The 8,069-nt window shown below is 46.4% G+C and overlaps 1 non-coding gene across 1 annotated transcript; it reads right to left on the reverse strand.

The window, feature by feature from the left end:
• Positions 1-1,062: 1,062 nt before the first annotated feature.
• Positions 1,063-1,134, reverse strand: TRNAQ-UUG (transfer RNA glutamine (anticodon UUG)). The gene has a single exon. It is a non-coding gene; the product is annotated as a tRNA-Gln (tRNA).
• Between the last annotated feature and the right edge of the window lie 6,935 nt (positions 1,135-8,069).

The raw sequence follows: 8,069 nt of genomic DNA on the forward strand, positions 1-8,069 counted from the left end.
AGGTAACCAGAACTCATGGCCACATTGCCGTAGTATCAGATGACTTTAAGTCTTCTGTCAAAAGGGTTGCATGCATGCCTCGGCAAAATCACGAGGGCTCACTGAAGCTCACTCACAAAAGTGTAGTCAACCTGCGAGCTGACTCAAATTCACACTCAGGGATGCCCGGGCTCACTCCAACTCATGAAATCAGACTCATTTAAGCTCACAACTCACTTGAGCTCACTAAGACGCACCAGTCATCCGGGGTCAACTATTCATAGCGATTCACGTTTCACTCAGACTAATCTATGCGCACTGGCTCATTTCAACACACGACTCATTTGGATTCACTCAGTCATTTCGACTCATGACTCATCTGGACTCACAACTCTTCTGAGATCGCTCATTTCGACTCACGATTCATCTGGGCTCACTCATTCGGGCTCATTCGCACAACTCAACTCATGGCTAACTAAGGTTCACCTTGGCTTAGGACTTCTATGCACTCGCACGTCGGACAGCTGAATAGTTTCTGCGCCCAACGACTCATGTTACGCGAAAAAAAGTTAAAATACGCGCGGATGTGTTGAACTCTAACTGCAGCTAGCCTGTAGCCAGGCCTTGCTGAAAGGCCTAGAAGCCTGCAGCTGCCAGTAGCGGGACGTAAAGATATAAGGCTGCCACATGTGTCCTGCAGCCAACTAAAGAACAGCCAAGGAAGAACTAGAGTACCCGCGGTACAGCAAGCCACAGGTGATATCGAACGAATCTGCGGCGTTTGATCAACTTTTCTCTCCCTTTAGTGATGCTCAAATGATCTGGGAACATATGGCGGTTCAGTTGCGAAAAACAGAACACCCCTCACAACCTTCCTCGTCCAAGATAAATCTCCATTTCGTGAAAGCGTAGATAAGAAAAGCCGCAAGTAAAACTATAGACGGTCATTGGCAAGTGGTAGACAGATGATAAAGGGTAGAAGCTATCACATTGAACTTTGTGAGTATTATTAGTGAACCACGAGACAGGCGGGGCTTTTCGTGGCCGTGCACTCGCAGATAAAAATAAAATCTGAAAAAAAACAGGTCTCACCGAGACTCGAACTCGGATCGCTGGATTCAAAGTCCAGAGTGTTCACCATTACACCATGAGACCGACTTATTCCGACGCCGTGAATCGAACCTGGACCTCTTGGGTGAAAGCCAGGTATGCTAGTTACTAGACCACGCCGGAGACACACTGCGCTGCAGCTGCGGAACGTTTTCTCAAGACGCGAATGCACGCATGGCCACGTCGAAATGATAGAGAGGCGGTGTAGCAAAAGCAGCGGTCGTGCCTGGGTCAATTATTTGCCAGTTTATTACCCTCCATGGCGCCGCCACCCTTAGAAGTCGGCGGCTTGATTCCTCCCTTGAACTACAAGATCGGCGAGGCGATGTTACCGGAACTCACTATGAATCATTGTGTTACGCTATACATACATTAAAGCAAATGAAGTAAAGTTCTTCGTCTTTTTTTTAGTGAACCGCGAAAGGTCAAATGCGATCAGTTAACACCCTTCATTATCCTCTTGTGGCCAATGGTTAAAGCTCAGCATTATATCCGTTGAACAAGCCTGAGTTCATGTCACCGGCCATTCTTTGTACCTATTTGTTACAATCGGGCCAGTGAAAGTAAAAGGCTGACCATTATATGCTAGCTGCAAAATAGGCCCTGCTCTATTTTCTTCTTTCGTTTCGGGCTGCTTACAAGATGCATTTCTTTTCTGCCGTTTCTGTTGTGTACCGAGCCTCACCATGGTTTATAGTGGAGGGCCCGCGGAAGCCTGGCTAATTGCGCAAACGCGTGCCCGTGAGAGCGTTAACTGCACAACGATGTTGGCCGGGGTGAAAGCCGAATCTGCACTGCCGTAGTGTGCACGTCTAGGACGCAACAAAGTCGAGCTTCCAAGGCATTACGATTTTAATTAGGAGTTTCCATGGCACAAGTCACCTTAGCCTAAACCTCATTTAGGTTAAGATCTTCTATAACTTGACGTCTGAACGCGGATGCGCAAAACGGTTGTCCACGCTTGGCAGGTGGCGAAGTGGAGAGAGGGAAGTCCCCATCTTTAATTTCGGAGGAGAGGGAAGACGAAGAGAGGCTTTCTTCTTCTCCCGCTCCCTCTGCTGGCTACACGCGGCACTTTCTCGTTCATACGCTCTGTCTTCGGCGTACTCCATTGTTCCGGAACGACTCTGTCGCCGCAGCCGCCACGTTCTTTCCCCTGGACTGTGGCCCGCGCATGCACCGCAACAGCTCGTGCTGACGGCGGCCGCTCGGCTCTCTTCCTGCGCCGTTTCTAAACCCGCTGCGATGCTCCGCCACGTTTCGAGGAAAGCGTCGTCTTTCCACCACACCCAATAGATGCCTCCCGAAAAGTCGAACGGTGATGTCCAGCGCCGGGTGCCGCCGTCGCAGTTCAGACCAGCTTTTTGACCGGACTGTTCGCGCGCCGAGTCACGATGATGTGGGAGCTTCCACTCTCGCCTTTGGCTCACATCCAGCGGTCTTGGCGAGCGGCGCGTTGCTCTTCGGGCACGGACTCAAGGGCGCCGACAGAACGAGCTTGTCGCCTTCTCCAGCTTCAGTACGGGCGTCCTGCGGAACCGTAGAGCTGCGGACCCGGGGCCCGTGCCGGAAAAGCTCCGTTTTCTTGGCGCTGAAGCAGGTACGGGCCTCGGTGAACGCGGGCTCAGAGTGGAAATTTCTTTACGAGAAACCATTTTGGTGGGCTTCCCACATGAGGCACGATCGTTCTGTTTGCAACAACGACGCTAGACGGTTTCTCCTCGTGCAGTAGTGTCTGTGGTGGAGAGTACATGCATCAGGCCGACGTCTATGAGTCCCTTCTTAATGGTCGCCTTTCGGTGAATGGAAATCGTTTTCCGCGTTCCTTTCCCACCGTTGTCTCTCATCTTGGTATCGTAAAACGATCGGGCATCTGTATATCGTCAAGCGCACTAAACACATTACCAAACGCTCAAACCCACGTCGCGACCATGACGTGCGAACGGAAACAAAACGGCACATAACATCTAAGAAGCCCAGCAAGCTTGCAGAGGGCCGTGTGCAGCGAGGAGGTTGGAAAGCGGAACTCCAATGTCTTTGCCAATATTGCGGAGGCCCAGCAGGCCATGCGCACTGCGCTTCAGGGCATTGTTCAGCGTACCGCCTACTAGACTTACAGTGAAGATTGGCGCGTTGGCATCATCATTTGGTCGCGACGAAGCCGATGAATCGTGCAGCCAGACTCCATGCGGGCCCCGCTTGAGGCGGGAGAAGCTTGGCGCATGTTTGGTGCAGAGTTTAACAGAGCGGGTTATGTAAACCAATTTTGATTTACCACATCGAATGGCCACCGAACTGCTCTGCACTTCACACAATAATGTAGTTTTAGCGAAATTGACAGCGCTGTTGAGATGAGGTTTGTTATATCCCTTTGTATAAAAACTGCCTTTCCTAAAAAATAAATACCAAGTGCATGGTCTTGTATAAGAACCTCCAATGCGAATAGCAATTCCCTTGCTAGATCCATTATTTCGCTGTGAACTGTTTCGTTGTTGAGACGTTTGAATGTATAAACGCTGAAGGTCCCAACCCAGGAAAAAAAAAAAAAAACACGTGAATACTTGAGCGTTTCGTGAGATCAGTAACAGCAAGTCAAAGCGGAAGGGCAGCCTGAGTAAAACTTTATTGCGGCGGATACTGAAGCAGGGGTTGGCTTGCCTTACAGACTGTTTTTTCGCAGTCTATAAGGCATAATTAGACGAACGTCGTACGCTAATTAGCACACGAGTGTGACGGATTAGCCTCCCTGCTTCCCTTTGCCTAAAAGCAAACGCATTTGCCCAAGAGAAGGCCTTGGCGCCCGATCATCTGCATTGCTATGTCCGTTACCTTTCCCTGTTTTTATCCTCATTCCCGCATTCATTGAGGCACGTGTCAGTCAGGCACAACCAAAAAAGTGGAGCGCTCGATCTCTGTCTTCTTAATACTAGGGGAAAACGTTACCCGAAATACCCCCTAATCCCCAGGAAGGGAAGTTTTTATTGAAGCGTATTTCCGGGAGAAAAATCGAAAGTCAGAAGAAAACTTTATATTTTTATTAAAGCGTATTTCTGTTACGACGTCGCATTTCGGGCACCAAAAAAGATATTGATGCTGAAGTCCTGGTAAATGTTTTGAAGCTATGTCTGACTACAGTCGATAACCGTCTTCCATTATGTTTCAAGAGACAGTGAGCAATAACTGAACTTGCCTGTGTTGAAAGGTTATCACGTTCTGATAAAAAGAGGCTACTTTAACTGAGCATAGACCTTTTATAAGCTACAAAAGCTAAAAAAACAAATAGTGACATCGCCACCATCGGGCGTTCTGGGAAGCAAATTGCTTTGCGTCGAGACAGCTTTTTGGGTTCGGATCCCTGAGGCTCGGTTTCACTGCAGCTCATTTGTGTATGGTGATCACGGAGTATTTTTCGGCCTTGACATTACTGGTTTCAGTCGAGTAGATGGAAGCGGTGTAAACCAAACATTTTCAATAATAAATGAGTCTCGTGAAGCCGCACAAACATCTGCATTGCAAGAAAGCAGCAGAGAATCGATTTTTTTGTGTGTTTAAAATGGTGTTTATTGGAACAGTATCAGTGTACTCTTAAGTAGTACTTGGTTTGAAGCATTCGGTTCAAAACAGCGTACAGACAAGAAAGTAGAAACATATGTTGTTTTTTGTACGTACACTAAGTTACTAGGGGGAGGAGGATGAAGCAAGGGATAGGGACGAGCAGAAGATTCTGTGTTGCATGCCTTATACAGTCTGAAAAGTAATTGTGTTATGTGTGGTTTGGGCTGTCGACAAGCGTCGCTCTCGGAACAAGGATTAAGAAATTTTAACTCAGAAGCGCACAATGCGAGTTTTTTTTCGTTTCCACAGTCATGGATCGCGGGTTATTTCTCGTAAACGCCCGTGTAGTAACGCCATCTGTTTCACTGTCATTCTTTTCCCGCGGAACCACAACCACTTTGATGTTATTTGTATTTGTTCATTTGTGTGAAATAAAGGAATACACGGAAACGATGTTCTGAACAGTTTCAGCCTCTATGCAGTACACAAAAAGAACTATACGGTTTTGACACCTTTGAACAGACATAGCCATTGAAGGTTATAGATCCCTCGAAAGCTTGTGACGCGCAGCTGGTGTCATTAGTTTCACCGCCGCCTGAAGGATCGCTTCTTTTGTTATCGTAGCTGCATCGTTGCTTCTTGATCGACCAGGGAAGACGTCACGAGCACTCTACCTGTCTTCCGCGAAAGGCTGCGCTAAGAGCCGGAGCTCGAGTGCTCCACTCAGCGGTCGATGCGAGCGCGTGATCGCGGTGGAACCAGGAGTAGAAGCAGCACCGCTCCAAGAAGAATTGCGCCACCTCATTTTTCACGCGATACATGGGCGAGAGAAAGTTACGCTGTTAGACGAACGAGTTCTCGTGAGTGCCCGTATGAACGAGTTAAGAGGTCTGTTATAGTTTGGTCGTACTATGAAAAGCAAAAAAGGAGAAATGTCACATCCTGCACCGCTGTCAGCAGCATTTCGTGTCTAGGCCACCTCTGCCGCCTCCCAGGTTAGTGCAGCCATGCATGCTTTGACCTGCGCGGGTAAGCATCTATGTATGTCATGGCACTCCTCCAACTCTGCCTTGAACGAGACTTTTAAAGACATCTGCAGTGCCTTTCACTGTAATTTTAGCTGGCCAGAAACTAAGGCCTTCGAAGCGGATGACTAGACTTTGTTTAATGGAGCAGCCGCCTTAAGGATAGGACCGCGGCTTTCTTTTCTGCAACTTTTCTGTTTTTGCATCCTTTTCTGCGCTCCGTTTGGCGAAATATGCGCGGTTAAACTGTTTCAGAAAAGCGCTCAGCAGTACGGCGCCCTGATGTCTGGACTGTTATTGTTTCGCGTTCTGTTTCTTCGAAAACGTTATGCGTCGAAACCTTACTTTATATTCGAAGCCTTTGTGTGTTACAGGCGATGTAAGTTCTTTGGGGCCATCTATGGCTAGTATTCTGCATGGATTTGGTTTCCGCGTGACAGCATTGACGACTCGCCCGATTTTCAAAAACTGCGTGCAATCGAAACCGCATGTTTAACGGCAGTTTTAGATATGAGGTAGGCATAAAATATGCGATCATTTTCCAGATGCCCAACTTAATCTTGTTTCACTCTTTGTTTGCTTGCAGAAAGGTTTTCCCCTTTTCACTGTTGCGCATAGAGAAGATTTTATCCGGAAAAGAAAACAGATCCAACCCGATGCACCTTTTTTTTTTCTGTGTAACATTTTCCCACCTTCTGCGTTTATGCCATCTCAAGATTACATGTTGACTCTTATAACTCAGTAGCACTTTGATGGAAGACCAATGATGCGTGCCGATCACTGCAGATAAATAACGTCAAATAATTGACACCTTTCATGTAGCACTCCGTACAGTGGCACGTTACTGCCAATTCACACAAAACTTTCATTTTAAATGCAATTTAAGAATGTTCCTAATAGGGCAAATACTTCCAAGTCCTAAACCGAACAGCGATTCTTCCTCGACAAACCTCGTTTCTTTCACCTTTCAATACACCTGCCAACAAGCGTTTAAAACATTAATTAGAACTGGCTGTTAACTGCATAATCAGTTGGTTGCCTGAAAATTTCTATTTGTCCTACTAAAGATGCAGATATTCAGTATTTATACCTTGCCACTTGGACACCTTTTAGTCTTATATTCTGTGTTGGATATAAAATTCAGCCATTCAAAACCTATAAAGAAACGATAATAAGTTTTCTTTTAGGATAGAAATACAGCAATATATGTAATATAAAGAAACATTTTTTGCGCCAAAACAACACACTCAGGAAAGACGACGACACCACGGGTGCCCGTGATGTCGTCGACTTTCCCGTGTGTGTTGTTTTGGCGCAAAAAATCTATCTTTTAGTATTTATGATCACCAACTAGCCCAGCAGTTAACTCTTCTATGTAATATCAGGATACCGGATATTTAATTTACCTTAAGCGAATAACTGAAAGGCCTTTCACTGAAATGTGCCACTTTTTACATGTTTAATTTTGCACGGTAGTGCTTGGCATTAGAATTTTAGTAAATGAAAACTTTTCATTTAATTGTCTCTTTATAGTGCTCGACAGTTTTTGTACGTCGTGGACGATGTAGTAGGATCGAAACTATACCTCACACCAAAACATCGCACTGGATCGTGCTTCCCGCAACACCAGCACATACACGCACATATTTCAGCTGCTACGACCACCTGTCGGCTGCCGACGGCACACTGCCGACTCAGGCCTCATGCGACCAATGAGATCGCGTCATCACCTTCCAGTCTGACTCCTCTTCCGCTGCCGGTTTTGTTCTTACGGAGACCCGTAGCGAAGGGTTATTCACTGTACACACAGCTCTTTTCCTGCAGGGAGACGCCGCTTGCACAGGTTTCACGCCACTCGGAGCATGGCTATAGTAGGTGTAGGTGCGGCTCTGGTGGGCCTTCAGGGAAAAAAGCAGTGTCACTAATGACTGGATTTACTCTCTTGTTTCTATGTTTTACTCTTGTTTTCTTTTTTCTTGCGATGAAGAGGTGGAGCTACAAAAACCTGAGTGACTTTCTTCTGTAGGTTGCAAAAGGCGTGAAAGTACACGTAAGCTGAGAAAAGGAAAAGAAACTTCCATTTCACTTCCCTTCCCTAACTATGGCTTTTCTCTTTTGTGGGTGCATTAAAAAAAAGATTTTTTTTTACACAATAATAGACATGTGTTCTGCAGCTCCCCTTCCTCAGCGGTTTAATATGCAAGAATAGTCTTCATTTATTTCCAAGTTTATGTTCTTTGACTTCAATCCTAATATCGGCACAGGATCAACTAAAGACAGAGCTGGATTCAGGCAGACGGGACACAGAGAAGAATTTCGAAGATATTCAAACTATTGGCTGATGTGAAGTGAACCACTGGATGTTTAATCAGCTATGGTTCCGGTCAAGAGTTGAAAATT

This window comes from Amblyomma americanum, chromosome 2 (genome assembly GCF_052857255.1).
Source record: "Amblyomma americanum isolate KBUSLIRL-KWMA chromosome 2, ASM5285725v1, whole genome shotgun sequence".
Taxonomy (NCBI): domain Eukaryota; kingdom Metazoa; phylum Arthropoda; class Arachnida; order Ixodida; family Ixodidae; genus Amblyomma; species Amblyomma americanum.